This window comes from Hylobates moloch, unplaced genomic scaffold (genome assembly GCF_009828535.3).
Source record: "Hylobates moloch isolate HMO894 unplaced genomic scaffold, HMol_V3 SCAFFOLD_8, whole genome shotgun sequence".
In the NCBI taxonomy this organism is placed as follows: domain Eukaryota; kingdom Metazoa; phylum Chordata; class Mammalia; order Primates; family Hylobatidae; genus Hylobates; species Hylobates moloch.
In genome coordinates, this window is record NW_026652283.1 from 73,240,136 (window position 1) to 73,254,324 (window position 14,189).

The 14,189-nt window shown below is 39.1% G+C and overlaps 1 protein-coding gene across 8 annotated transcripts in view; it reads left to right on the forward strand.

The window, feature by feature from the left end:
- The window catches only part of ERC2 (ELKS/RAB6-interacting/CAST family member 2), a 901,662-nt gene that overhangs the window by 233,307 nt on the left and 654,166 nt on the right, over positions 1 to 14,189 (forward strand). The window lies entirely within an intron of this gene.

The window sequence follows — 14,189 nt, forward strand, 5'->3', positions numbered from 1 at the left end:
TGGGACGTATCTCAAAATAATAAGAGCTATCTATGACAAACCCACAGCCAATATCATACTGAATGGGCAAAAACTGGAAGCATTCCCTTTGAAAACTGGCACAAGACAGGGATGCCCTCTCTCACCGCTCCTATTCAACATAGTGCTGGAAGTTCTGGCCAGAGCAATCAGGCAGGAGAAGGAAATAAAGGGCATTCAATTAGGAAAAGAGGAAGTCAAATTGTCCTTGTTTGCAGATGACATGATTGTATATCTAGAAAACCCCATTGTCTCAGCTCAATATCTCCTTAAGCTGATTGGCAACTTCAGCAAAGTCTCAGGATACAAAATCAATGTACAAAAATCACAAGCATTCTTGTACACCAATCACAGACAAACAGAGAGCCAAATCATGAGTGAACTCCCATTCACAATTGCCTCAAAGAGAATAAAATACCTAGGAATCCAACTTACAAGGGATGTGAAGGACCTCTTCAAAGTGAACTACAAACCACTGCTCGATGAAATAAAAGAAGATACAAACAAATGGAAGAACATTCCGTGCTCATGGGTTGGAAGAATCAATATCGTGAAAATGACCATACTGCCCAAGGTAATTTATAGATTCAATGCCATCCCCATGAAGCTACCAATGACTTTCTTCACAGAATTGGAAAAAACTACTTTAAAGTTCATATGGAACCAAAAAAGAGCCCGCATCACCAAGTCAATCCTAAGCCAAAAGAACAAAGCTGGAGGCATCACACTACCTGACTTCAAACTATACTACAAGGCTACAGTAACCAAAACAGCATGGTACTGGTACCACAACAGAGACATAGATCAATGGAACAGAACAGAGCCCTCAGAAATGATGCCGCATATCTACAACTATCTGATCTTTGACAAACCTGACAAAAACAAGCAATGGGGAAAGGATTCCCTATTTAATAAATGGTGCTGGGAAAACTGGCTAGCCATATGTAGAAAGCTGAAACTGGATCCCTTCCTTACACCTTATACAAAAATTAATTCAAGATGGATTAAAGACTTAAATGTTAGACCTAAAACCATTAAAATCCTACAAGAAAACCTAGGCAATACCATTCAGGACATAGGCGTGGGCAAGGACTTCATGTCTAAAACACCAAAAGCAATGGCAACAAAAGCCAAAATTGACAAATGGGATCTAATTAAACTAAAGAGCTTCTGCACAGCAAAAGAAACTACCATCAGAGTGAACAGGCAACCTACAGAATGGGAGAAAATTTTTGCAACCTACTCATCTGACAAAGGGCTAATATCCAGAATCTACAATGAACTCAAACAAATTTACAAGAAAAAAACAAACAACCCCATCAAAAAATGGGCGAAGGACATGAACAGACACTTTTTAAAAGAAGACATTTATGCAGCCAAAAAACACATGAAGAAATGCTCATCATCACTGGCCATCAGAGAAATGCAAATCAAAACCACAGTGAGATACCATCTCACACCAGTTAGAATGGCCATCATTAAAAAGTCAGGAAACAACAGGTGCTGGAGAGGATGTGGAGAAATAGGAACACTTTTACACTGTTGCTGGGACTGTAAACTAGTTCAACCATTGTGGAAGTCAGTGTGGCGATTCCTCAGGGATCTAGAACTAGAAATCCCATTTGACCCAGCCATCCCATTACTGGGTATGTACCCAAAGGACTATAAATCATGCTGCTATAAAGACACATGCACACGTATGTGTATTGTGGCACTATTCACAATAGCAAAGAGTTGGAACCAACCCAAATGTCCAACAACGATAGACTGAATTAAGAAAATGTGGCATATATACACCATGGAATTCTATGCAGCCATAAAAAATGATGAGTTCATGTCCTTTGTAGGGACATGGATGAAACTGGAAAACATCATTCTCAGTAAACTGTCGCAAGGACAAAAAACCAAACACCGCATGTTCTCACTCATAGGTGGGAATTGAACAATGAGAACTCATGGACACAGGAAGGGGACCATCACACTCCGGGGACTGTTGTGGGGTGGGGGGAGGGGGGAGGGACAGCATTAGGAGATATACCTAATGCTAAATGACAAATTATTGGGTGCAGCAAAACAACATGGCACATGGATACATAAGTAACAAACCTGCACATTGTGCACATGTACCCTAAAACCTAAAGTATAATAAAAAAAAATAAATAAATAAAAAATAAAAGATAACTACTATTTGACCCAGCAATCCCATTACCCAAAGGAATGTAAATTGTTCTACCAAAAAGACACATACACTTAAATGTTCATCGCAACAGTATTCGCCGTAGCAAAGACATGGAATCAACCTAGGTGCCCATTAATGGTGCACTAGATGAAGAAAGCTTAGTATGTATACACCATGGGATACTATATACAGCCATAAAAAAGAATGAAACCATTTCCTTTGCAGCAACCTGGATGCAGCTGGAGGCCATTATCCTAAGTGAATTAACACAGGAACAGAAAACCAAATACTGCACATTCTCACTTATAAGTGGGAGTTAAACATCAAGTACTTGTGGACATAAAGATGGCAACAATAGAAACTGGGGACTTCTAGGGAGGAAGGAGGCAAGGGGACAAAGGCTGAAAAACTAACTATTGAGTACTATGCTTAATACCTGGGTTATGGGATCATTTGTACCCCAAACCTCAGCATCATGCAGTATACCCAAGTAACAAACCTGTACATATACTCCCTAAATCTAAAATAAAAGTTGAAAAAAAACCCAACATAACCAACTATGAAATGTATTTTTAAGGTTTATAGTAGTTTAGAGGTTTAGTATTCTTAATGTGTAAAAAGGTTATATTTATCAATGTAGAATAACAACTTGGGGGAACATGTACTAAATTGTTGACATTTGTTCTGGGAAGAGAGATTATAAAGGATTTTTTTCCTCTTCTTTCTTCCTGTATTAGTCCATTCTCACATTTCTATAATGAAATACCAAAGAATGGCTAATTTACAAAGAAAAAAGGTATAATTGGCTCACAGTTTTGCAGGCTGTAGAGGAAGCATGAAGCTTGGCTTCTGGGGAGGCTTCAGGAAACTTACAATTATGGTGGAAGGTGAAGAGGGAGGAGTCACAGTCAGATGGCCAGAGTAGAAGCACAAAACAGGTGGGATGGGTGGGGGTGCTACACACTTTTAAATGACCCGATCTCATGAGAATTCACTCACTATTGCGAGGACAGCATCAAGCATATGGTGCTAAACCATTCATGAGAAACTGCCTTCATGATCCAGTCACCTCCTTCCAGGCCCCACCTCCAATATTGGGGATTACAATTGAACATGAGATTTGGGTGGGGACACGGATCCAAACCATATCATTCCCCTAAATTGTCATGTTTTCAATAATGTGCATTTTTCTAAACATAGAAATGAAAAGGAATTACTATTTTGAAAAACAAGTTTGTTAAAAGAAAAGCCATAATCAGAAACCTTGAAAATGCACGATTTTTAAAATTCTTGTTTTTTTTTTTTTTCTGAACTGAGAAGGTTCCAAAGGGGAGAGGGTTAGGTTATTTACGGAAATTGAGAATTTTGCTTGCTGCTTACTGCTTCTCTATGCTTCAGCATTCCCATATGGGAAATGGGTCCATGATACTAGCCTGTACGGGTTGTGGTGGGGATTAAAATGATTTAAGGCATGGGAAAATCCTGGCACATAATAGAGGATCAAGGAATCCTTTTCCTCTCCATCTCTTCCCTTTGAGTCTGGAAATTGAGTTTTATCTGTAAAAAAGAGGTTGTGCATTTGAGCAAGGACCACCAGAGAGAAGGAACTAAATAAGCCTATTTTAGCCAGAGAGAGTCTTAGCTCTGAATACACACATAGTTTGCATGTTGAAAAGACTTTAAAAGTGTCTTTGAAAGGAGAAAACAGCACAGGAAAAATAGCAAGTCTCAGGAGGTCTATGGCATAATAAATTACCTAGGAACTTAGCTTTCTGGCTATTGGGCATTTGGCAAGTCACTTGTCCCCGCTGGCTCTCACTCTTCATATCTGACAAATGAAGGGATTGGACTAACTGTCCTACTTTAAAAATTCTGCCAAGTCTGAGGCTCGATGACTGGCAATTTGGACTCTCAAGGGGCCCCCCTGGGGAGTCTGAATTGACATGACATTCTTGCAAAGTTTAAATCTTAGCTTTGTTTGCTCCACCTTGGCCAGCTCTGCCCAAGCCAGCAGACCCTGCCCTCTCCCTTGCTGGTGCTCAGGTTCCCAGCCTATTGTTTATTTAGGGATTGCAATTTCCTTACTGGCGTGTGCCCCTGCCAGCAGGGTTGAGAAGTCAACCACAGGCCTCATGTGAACTTCCCCTTTCAGGTTTCAGTAATGACAGCATACCAGCCATCACATGCCTCATCCCTGAGGCATGGTCCAGTTTCCACATCCATCAGGCCACATTGGTGACTTGGGGTAGCCTGAATTCCACTGCTGCCTGTTGCTTTTTTTTTTTTTTCCATGAGACAAACTGGTTGAATGTAGAATGATCTGCGGTATGTTTCGGAGATTCTAAGAGGAGACACCAAACCCAACCAGGAAGTGGGTTAAAAGGAACGGGAAGAGCAAGTTCAGCTTGCTAGAAGGCTAACAAGGAGAGAGAGCTTCTTCACTCAATCTTTTCCTAAAGAACACTGGAAGAGAAATGGAGGGGTCAGATGTCCATCTTTTTAGGCTCCCTAAAATGCATTTGCTGTGTTGCAAAGTAGTATTCCCTGAATTGCTGGCATTCTCAGGATGGGCAGCTGGAATTCAAACACTCTTTCCATTTAGATGTACATGAAAGATGACATGCAACCCATCGTTGAGGGGATGGTCCTGCACACATGGAGGGACTGCCCGCTCATCTGGAAGCAGTTTCTGAAAATTTTTTCCTCCCTTTCCTCTCTCCCCAGCCTCTTTACTCTTTTCTTTTGACCTTGCTCGGTGATCTTTAGAGGCTAAAATTACTGTGGAAGAAAGAACCAGAATAGCATACATTCTCTGAAGCCAGTCCCTTCTGAGGTTGGCCTGTGGACAGCGAAGTCCCAGTATGTGACCTCCTCTCTTCTATTCAAGGCAGGCCTATCTATTGAGGGAATGATTCCAGTTTACCCAGAGGAAAACCTTGGGCAAGTTATTTACCATCTGTAAATCTTCTGACCTGTTAAATGGGTAAAATAAATCCTTAATTCATAGGATTATGGGGAATATTAAATGAGAATTTCCTAGCACAATGCTTGTGTAGGTAATCAATACATAGCAGCTATTTTTTTTTATCCCCAAGCTGAGGAGCTTACAAATAAATAGATTTTTGTGTTCCCCAATCCCCCAAAAGAGAATGTCCTTGGGTGAAACTAAGTCATCAGTAGTTTTTTGCTCACTCTCTAGATGATTTTGATGCAGTTAGTGTTCAGGTTGGCATTGGGGAACCTTTGCTTTAGTGTGTGTCACAGGCACATGGAAATGATTTTTAATCAGCCAGTGCTCCCTTCCATGCACTAGGGATGTAGAAAGCTCTTGACATTAACTGAAGCAGTTTCCTTTGCAGGACCAGTACTCAGATGAGAGGCACAGGTACAGCTACACTGGTTGCTAAAATATTGCAGCACTTCTACAGCTATCCCAAACCCTCAGAGTATCCTTCACCCAACTCCAGCCCGTACCTAGGGGTCCCCAAATTCAGCAACTAAAGAGTTAATCCTTGGCCCTGCAGGGACTTCCCAGACCTGGTTCCAGTGCTTCAGGAGGTGTCCGTCTTGTGGGGATCTGAGTCTGTTCCATACTGGCTGTTGAGTGACTTGGGAATCACTCCTGACTCCATGGGATTTAAACCACTGGGGTTCAGTTTCCAATTATGGTAACACAACTCCGGTGAAACCGCCCTCATGTCACCAATGACATCTTAACTTTTTTCTTAGTCTTTAGGCTCTTCAAACATTTGACTCCTCTTCCTTCTTAAAACTATTCACTCTAGGACTTTTCCATAATTTCCATGATTTTTGCCCCTCTTTCTTTTGGTGATTCTTCTACCCTTTTCTGTATCCTTGATTGTCAACCATGTCTGAGAACTCTTTCACCACTAAGTGATGGTTTTGTCGTCTCCACAGTTTTCAAATTCCATTTGGGCATCTGGTTTTATTACTAACTGCCCAAAGACTATCTTGTTGCCTTCTTATTTACCAGTTTATGACTCCCTTTCAGAGCCTAGTACAAATTCCTAGCTTGATTCTGAAGACCGATTATCATTCTGCAGCACCTTCCTTTCATTTCCAACTCCTTGGCAGCTAAACATGATCTATATTATTTGAACAATTCTGTCTTCTACTCTTCCCTGATACATACATGCTCTGTATTCATTCTCTTTTTCTTTAAACTTACATTTATTAAATATTATATCCTGGGCACCATGCTGAGTGCTCTTGATTTTGTATGTATTATTACTTCTAGCTGGAAAGAATTTCATCTTCTCTGTGATAATATTATTTTTATTCATCTCCAAACCCCACGTTAGGCTCCTGTGCTTTCTGGAGATTTCTTGACTCTGCTATGGCAATCTTACCCATTCCTGACTTCTCTATATATAGACTTACAGAATATTACATATTTCGGCATTACCTTTCACACTATCACTTGTGCATTATATTTTTTCTGTTGTAAGTAACAGAAAACTTACTCTCATATTTGGTGTTCTGTAGAGTGGATGGTTCAAATGTAGCTATATATAGCTGTTCAGATGATGTTATAAGGGCCCAATCATTCAGACAGGTTCTCAATACATGATATCAAAGAAGGCCACATCCAGTCATGGGGTTATTTTCTTTTTTTTGTTTTTTTTTTCATTTTCCTTACTCAGAAAAGAAGAGAGAGATCTTTTCTCCTCTGGATTAATGTTAGTCCCCTAAAAGAACTCTGATTGGCCTTTCTAGAGTTAAAAGTTTACCCCTGAATCAATCATTGTGTTCAGAAGACCCATGGTACCTCTCTCTGGGCAGGGCCACACAATTTAAAACTCTATTAAAACCATGGGGATGTTGGGAAGATGCAGTTCCCAAAAGGAAAGGAAGCTGGGCAGACCAAAAAAGTAATAGATATGTGCGATAGCTGGAAACAGGAGGGACGCTAACATTTATTGAGCACTGCTGTGTTTTAGCTGTTATTCTGGAAACTTCCATGTAGCCACTCATTTAATTCTTGTAGCAACCTTTGGTTATAGGATTAGCAAGGTTAGAAACATGCTCAGAAAGTATAACAGGATGAAATAAAAATGGAAGCTGTCTTCTAATTGTGTAAGTAACCACTGGGGAATTAGTAGGGCTTACTACATTGTTTTTGGCTCATGATAATAATGACAACTTTTCACTCTCTTGGGGTAGGCTCTGTAATAGGCATTTCGTATGCATTATACCTCACTTGTAATTTTCTTAACATGCTCATGAGCATGGTCTTATTGTAAAAGCCTGAACTAGGATTTGCATCCAGGTTTGTGACTCCATAAAGGTCAGATGTTTTACCTTCACGTGCGGTCTGTCTGGATTGCTTTAGATTTAGCTCTTTTTCTTAGAGCTGAGTCCATTAACAAGAAGAACAAATTAACATATAGAGATCATAACTTCAAAGGTCACACAGTGTCCAGCAAGAACCACTAGAGAAACATCTGCTCATGAGTCCTTAGTAATATGCACAGAGACAGGATGACAGGAAGGATGTGTTCCAAGGGCATGGGTTTCATGAAGAATGAGTCAGAAGCAGGCAAATAAGACCAGGAAAAGAAACATCAAAGCACCCTAATTGCTTTTCATTTGATCTAGTCCAACCTTTTCTGTGCTTGTACATTTTGCCATAAAGAATTAGATACCATCTAATTCTCATGTCATCTTCTAATCTAGGTCATCACCTTTTATAGTTTGATAAGGCCCAAGAAGACGAGTTTTTGATTTTTTTTGGTATTCGTTCTTTTTACTAATATGTCTTAGGCCTAAGTCAGCTTCTTTCTGGAGTGCCTAACTTGGGCTCATATAACCACGGTCATCCCACACAGTAAATCCTTCCAAAGGCAGGGCCTTACTCAGATAGCCTAAGATTCAGGGCTGCTCAGTTATGTTTGCAGCTATGACTAGATGATTTTTTAAAGTTAAGCCGTTAAGAGCCTCTGTGGTATCCAGTAATAGCAGTTTCAAATTTTATTCTAAATAAAGTGTAATATAATTATGTAGGGACGTTTCCTGAACATTAGATCACATCTTTTGAAAACCAAATTGGCCCTAAGTTTTTTGATCAATGTCCGTAGACCAATATGTGATCACAGTGAATTCAATGCTCTGTAAAAACCGCTTATGTCTTCTTTCTTGGCCTGATATTAAAATGAAACCAGTAATTCTCACGGTATTTAAAAGGAAAGCACATTGTGACACTCAGCAATAACATAATTGTTACTTTTTGTGACTAAATGATATTGCTTCTTTTTGATGTTCCACCCACTCACCATTTCAGTATTCACAATTCCTGGAGAGGGATTGAAATCTGTTTCTTGCTGTTTAAGGGGAACATAATGTTTGACAAATACAAAAAGAGTAATAATGGCACCCTGACTAGCAAAGATACTCCAGAAAATTTACTCCCAGGGTTGCTGTACACTTAATGTTAAGTTGGATGGCTCTTGAAACTAGATTCATGTTTTTCTAAATGTATTTGGAGAATAGAGTTACCCTAGTGTCTTCTGCATAGGTCAGTCTTGTCCCTTGTGTCTTCTGGACATGTGCAGTCATTTAGAACACCCGAATCACCTGGGGATCTTGTGAAAATATGGATTTGGATTCAATAGTTCTGAGTTGAGGCTTGAGGTTTTGCATGTGGAAAAAGCTCCCAGGTGATGTCAGTGCCGCTGGTCTATGACCACACTTTTGAGTAGCATGGATCCAGGCTGTCCTTCATGTTAGAGAGGGAAAGATGCCCATGGATCTTGTTGAGATCTACCTGGTATCTTACACACCTGGCAAAGTGACTGGTTCCCAATAGGTGCCCTTCGTATTTGTTAAATTAATGAATGAATGAGAGAACTCCTTGTCTAAGTTTACTGTTAATCTATAGCATACATGTTCTAGAGAAATCTAGAGATAGATTTTAAAAAAGAGAGAGAAAAGGAAGAAATAAACTTATTTCAATCTTCCCATCCCACTTTCATCCTCATTTCTATAACTGTAGCTGTCATTGGCTAGTGCTAGTATTTAAGGCTGGCTTAAACATTAGCATGGTGGGCCTAGTGGGTAAATGGCTTATGGGGTTCAATTCCAGTGTTTTATTTATTAGTTGCCCATCAAATACCTATTTTGCATTTTTGAGCTGGTAGATGTAAAATAGTCTTGGGTATGAATCTTTAATTAGAAGCTATGATCTGCAATTTATGCATCACGTTTTTATAAGTATTATTTTATGAATGTGTAGAAAGAAATGATTGAAAAGAGACACTCAATTGAGATCTTTTTTCCTAACTGAAGCAAACATTGTTTAGATGTTTATTTTTTCCCCGAAAATTTTTTTCTACATCTTTACAATCCATAACCAAAATATAATATACAGACAAAACAATTTCATGGTTGCCCTATCTCAAGACTATTTGAAAAATATTGCCTGAGACATGAGGTGCTAAGTTCCAGGAGTATGGGGGTCCACGTCTGTTCTTTCACTGTTGTCATCTTAAGTGCTGGGCTTAGAACAGGAGCTCAGTAAACCACTTTTGAGTGACAGAAGCTGACAGGCTGATCTAGATATTTAGTGTCCCCCCTTCATTTTAAATTGGGGGTGATTGTGGCAGGTTTTCCCTTGAAGAATCCAAATTATTGTTTTTACTCTTCAATTTAGCAATATTACCTAGTTTAATGTGATCATTACAGGCCTAAGTTTTTTTCAGGAATTGACTTCTAGAGGCAGTAATACTGTGATAAATAAAATTAAATGGAATATTTTGCTTCAGGACTTTCCAGAGCCATTCATCATTAATGCGCACTGAAAATTCCTAACAAGCATTTCTCAAACATACTTGACCCTGCAACCCCCTTTTCATGGAGCATTTGGGTTCTGTGAACTTTGAGAAAAGCTACTCTATATTATGTTTCACTTTCCCCATCTCTAAGGAAGGCCCACAATTATCTGCTTCTAGAGCTTGTTTATTTGTGAAATAATTAAAATATGTGTTTGAAAATCACTACATATATTGTTTTCAAATATCAGTCATAAATAACTTGTAAAAATGTTCAGATGAAGAAAGCTCTTTGGTGATTAGGGCGTAAAATGTTGCTTTACCTTCTGAAACTCCACTTCTCTGGAAGTTACAACATATGTCTTCATTTATGTATTTTTTTTCTCTATTCCAGATTAGTGCATCGAGTTTCTGAGCCATGTGCATTTAGTATCTCAACATCCATATGTCGCATTCAGCCATATCAGGACTTCATATGGACTTCCACAGTCCTCCTTACATATATAAGGTTTTAGTCATTTATCTTAGTGTTAGCGATTTTTAAAAAAGAAAATGATAAAATTCCTTCCCTCCAAATTCTTTGGACTGATGCAGTTGAAAAGTGGTAGACATGCTAGCCATTTTGCTTGCTTTTTATTTTCATGCTTATATTCCCTCAGTCCTTCTCTGGTTTGGCATTTTGAATATCTTCTTGGGCACAACCCAAAACCATCTGATATATCTGTATTTTTTGTATCAGTTTTCCTTTGAATCTTAATGATATTCTCCTACCTACTTTTCTCTGTGCTCATGATGTGAGGTATGAGCTCTGTTGCCCTTGAAATTGACTTTTTATATAAGAACAGAAATATGGGCTGGGCACAGTGGTTCACACTTGTAATCCCAGCACTTTGGGAGGCTGAGGTGGGTGGATCACTTGAGGTCAGGAGTTTGAGACTAGCCTGGCCAACATGGTGAAACCCTATCACTACTAAAAATACAAAAATTAGTTGTACGTGGTGGCACAGGCTGTTAATCCCAGCTACTCGGGAGGCTGAGGCATGAATATTGCTTGAACCTAGGAGGCGGAGGTTGCAGTGAGCCGAGATCACACCACTGCACTCCAGCTTGGGCAACAGAGCCGGAGAAGAAAGAAGTTTGTGAGAAGAAAGAAGGGTGTTGCTTAATTTGAGAAAACTAATAAAAGTAAAAACATTTTCAAAATGTTTCACCATTTGATGAAATTTTAACTTAAGATATCAAAAAGGTTTGCTGTGTTAAGAAACTTTCTATCTCAACCCAGTTCTGATCTTTCTTTAGCAGTATGTAATTCTTGAGTCCAGTGAAAAGTTCCATTTAAGCCCTTTAGAAGTTGTCAGTTGTAGTCCTTGCTCACTAAAGCCTCAGGAGTTTACTGAGAGGAAAACTGAGGCTTGTGAGGAAGCAGAGTCGTCTCCTCTTGCCTCCATGATTGGACATTGGAATTCCACCAAGTGTTACGAAAAAATTAAGATGTAAGATGTGAAGACGTCAAAGTGTATTGTGCCACACACACATACTCACCTACACATATATTTATATAGGTATACATATGTATGCATACATACACGTTTTATGGTCACTTAGATTTGAGTTGAAAATCCTAGGAAATTTTATGTAGGAAGAGCTGGGATGTTAGCCCTTACCTTCACACTTACTTTACAGTTCAGTTCTTATAAAGATTGTGCTTATTATCTATTTGTAAGTGCTTAAATATTGCACTTGGGTATTTGTAAATCTCATCAACAGCCAATTTGTATCTCAATAGAGAGAAAAAGTCTGTATCATATTGATTAGAGTTTTAATTGAAATAACTTTTTGTATGTTTTAAGGTGAAAATATAATCTTAAGGCTTTCATAGGAATGAATACAAATGTTAATAGTGGGTATATATGAGTGGCGGGATTATGAATAATCATAATTATCTATATAGCTTTTCAATTTTTGTTTAATGAGTCTTTCTTGATTTTATAGCCTGAAACATGTTGATTTAAAATGACTCATTTATTTGGAAAGTCTCTTATGAAGTTCTAGAATTTCTTTTTCCATAGCACTTCCATTATTGCCTTTTTTTTTTTTGAGACATTATTGCCTTTCTATTTTTTTTTTTTTTTTGAGACGGAGTTTCACTCTTGTTGCCCAGGCTGGAGTGCAATGGCATGATCTCAGCTCACCTCCAACTCTGCCTCCTGGGTTCAAGTGATTCTTCTGCCTCAGCCTCCTGAGTGGCTGAGATTATAGCCGTGCACAACCACGCCCGGCCAATTTTGTATTTTTAGTAGAGACGGGGTTTCTCCATGTTGGTTGGTCAGGCTGGTCTTGAACTCCCTACCTCATGTAATCTACTCACCTCGGCCTCCCAAAGTGCTGGGATTACAGGTGTGAGCCACCATGCCTGGCCGCCTTTCTTTTTATCTATGGAGTTCTCATAGCTCAGGACTCAAGTAAGTTACTAAATATCATTCCCCATGTTTGTGAGCTTGGCTGACTTAGCAAAGTACTATAGACTGGGTGACTTCAATAATGGAGATTTGTTTTTCTCACAGTTCTGGAGGCTAGAAGGCTGAGATTAGGGTGCCAGCATGATAAGGGTCTGGTGAGGGCTCTCTTCCTGGCTTACAGATAGCTGCCTTCTCCCCATGTCCTTTCTTGGTAGAGAGAGGGAGAGTGAGCAGCTTCCTGGTGTCTCTTCTTATAAGGGCTCTAATCCCATTCTGAGGGCCCTACTCTCCTAGCCTCATCTAATCCTAATTACCCACCAAAGGCCCCATCTCCAAATACCATCACATTGAAGGTTAGAGCTTCAACATATATATTTCTGGGGAACTCAACATTCAGTCCATAACATTTTTCAAAATTTAAACTGGTAGTATACAATATTTCCAGAAATGGTATCTAAATAGAAAAATACTGGCAGAATATACATGAAAACATTAATGGTAGTTATTTCTAGACAGTAGGATTAGAGGTTTTCTCCATTTTCTATGAATTCAAAGTATACTGTTTTTATAACTGAAAAAATACAATAGGTATTATTTTTAAAGGAAAATGAAATACTACAGAATGTTCCATTTCCTAACAATCTTGGAATTTTCAAAATCTTTTTATTTCATCTTCTTGAAGTTTTTCTGAGAATTAATAAAAATGTCTACGGAACGGCCGGGCGCGGTGGCTCACGCCTGTAATCCCAGCACTTTGGGAGGCCGAGGCGGGCGGATCACAAGGTCAGGAGACCGAGACCATCCTGGCTAACACGGTGAAACCCCGTCTCTACTAAAAATACAAAAAATTAGCCGGGCGAGGTGGCAGGCGCCTGTAGTCCCAGCTACGCGGGAGGCTGAGGCAGGAGAATGGTGTGAACCCTGGGGGGCGGAGCCTGCAGTGAGCTGAGATCGCGCCACTGCACTCCAGCCTGGGTGAGAGCGAGACTCCGTCTCAAAAAAAAAAAATAAATAAATAAATGTCTACGGAACTTAGAGCACTTAGTTCTTGGTACATAATAGAGTTGCACAAATTTACTGCTTCTCCTTTTCCTCCTTTTAACATGATGACAATGTTAATGATAATAACAATGATAATTACTATATTGCCATAGGAGATATACCATTGGGCATAGTTTATAGGAAAATAAAGTAGACAATAGCCACAAAATCAGGATAGACACATTTGTTGCAAGGTTTTTAAAAATGAGTTACTTATAAATAGAATAGCCTATTCATTGTCTTTACTTTTGGAATTCTTAATCTTTTTGATTCTGAGAAAATGAATTGGTTAAAAAAGTTGGTAGATTGTTCTGTATTAGCATTCAGTTACAAATTTAATATGAGCTCCTTAACTCTGTGCAATAAAATGGCAGGCAAATGTGACACTGAGAAAACTTGAAGTCAGTTTTCGATGTGTCAAACTTTCATTTCAAAGACTGATTGAAGCCTAATACTTACTGTTGTGGAAAATTTTTTTGTCATTTTTTTTGGTTTGTTTTGGTTCCCCTATAAGAGCTCTCTCTTCTCTACTTTCTAATGCATTGTTTCTAATGCTCTATCTTGTGTATAGAGTCTGTCATTGGTAACTTTTTCCCAATTAATTCTACATCTGAGTGTAATATTTCTAGTTGTTGGCTCCATAAATCAATAGGTTGAAATGCCCTGCAAGGTAGTCATGTTTTTTGTCACGTAGGGACCTGACTG